The following is a 1,434-nucleotide window of genomic DNA, read 5'->3' as shown; positions in this document are numbered from 1 at the left end:
TTCTGAAAATATTCCTCAATTTAGTTCCTAAATCTCTAAAACCGTTTTTTAGGACACTCCATCTTCCTCTGACTTTGTCATTGGTGCCAACATGCACCATGACCGCCAGTGTCCCCCCCCCCCCCCAGTAATCTGTCCACCAGATCCGTGATGTTCCCGAACATGAGCGCCCGGTATACAGCATAGTTTGGCGCTTCAGGTCCTTGTGACAGATTGGCCTCTCTGTCCTTCTGAGAATTGAGTCCCCCTACCACCAAAATCTTTCTTTCCTTGCCCTTGGATTCCCCCCCCCCCCACACTCTCACTGGAGTTCTTCCCCTGGCAGCTAGGGGCATCACTCTGCTCCAGCAATGCTGGTCCCTGACTGGTTTCAGGTTTTCTGCCCTTCAACACAGGGCTGTGCGGTGTGGCAGAGCTGTATAAATCTCCGGTTTGGATGGACAGACATACAAATCCTATGGCAGATAAACTTTTAGAGTTTGGAGTAAGAGTCATTTTTGGACTGAAGGGGCCAGATCAACGTAGCGCGGCGTAATTTTAAGCAGGCGTAGTGTATCGTAGTTACACTACGCCGACGCTACTTTGAGAGGCAAGTGCTGTATTCACAAAGCACTTTCCTCTAAAGTTACGGCGGCGTAGCGTAAATCTCCCGGTAAGCACGCCTGAATCAAATGAGGAACAGGGAGCGTGTTTTATGTAAAATAAGCTTGCCTCTACGTAAATGTCGCTTTTTTCGTACGGCGCATGCTCAGTATCACGTTGAATTTTCAAATTAAATTACGCCAGCTCAATGCCTAGACGACGTGAAAGCCCTATTCGCGAACAGTTTACGCAAACGACGTACACGATGGAAAATTCTACGCTGGCCCGACGTCCAAACTTAACATTGCGTACGCCTCATAGAGCAGGGGTAACGTTACGCCGAAAAAAGCCTTACGTAAACGACGTCAAAAATTGCGCCAGGCGGACGTACGTTTGTGGATTGGCATATCTAGCTAATTTGCATACTCAACGCGGAAATCAACGGAAGCGCCACCTAGCGGCCAGCGTAAATATGCACCTTAGATCCGACGGCGTACTAAGACGTACGTCAGTCGGATCTAGCCCAGCTTCAGGCGCATCTTGTTTTGTGGATACAAAACAAAGATACGGCGGAGCATCCTAGAAGTTACGCGGCGTATCAATAGATACGCCGACGTAACTTCTTCGTGGATCTGGGCCAAGGTGTTTTCCTCTTTTGATGAGGAAGGAAGAAAACCCCCTATAATTATTATAAATAATTTATGTGTGAGAATTCGAGTTTTTGTAAATTCTGGTGCTAATATGCAGAATGTGTATGGTAGATCATGTGACTTGCCATAAATAATCCGTAACAAAATATTATGAGGCTGATTGCTGAGATGAAGGTGTGACCTCATGGAAGACACTAGGCAG

Source organism: Rana temporaria, chromosome 1 (genome assembly GCF_905171775.1).
Source record: "Rana temporaria chromosome 1, aRanTem1.1, whole genome shotgun sequence".
In the NCBI taxonomy this organism is placed as follows: Eukaryota; Metazoa; Chordata; class Amphibia; order Anura; family Ranidae; genus Rana; species Rana temporaria.
Note: the sequence above shows the minus strand (reverse complement) of the source record.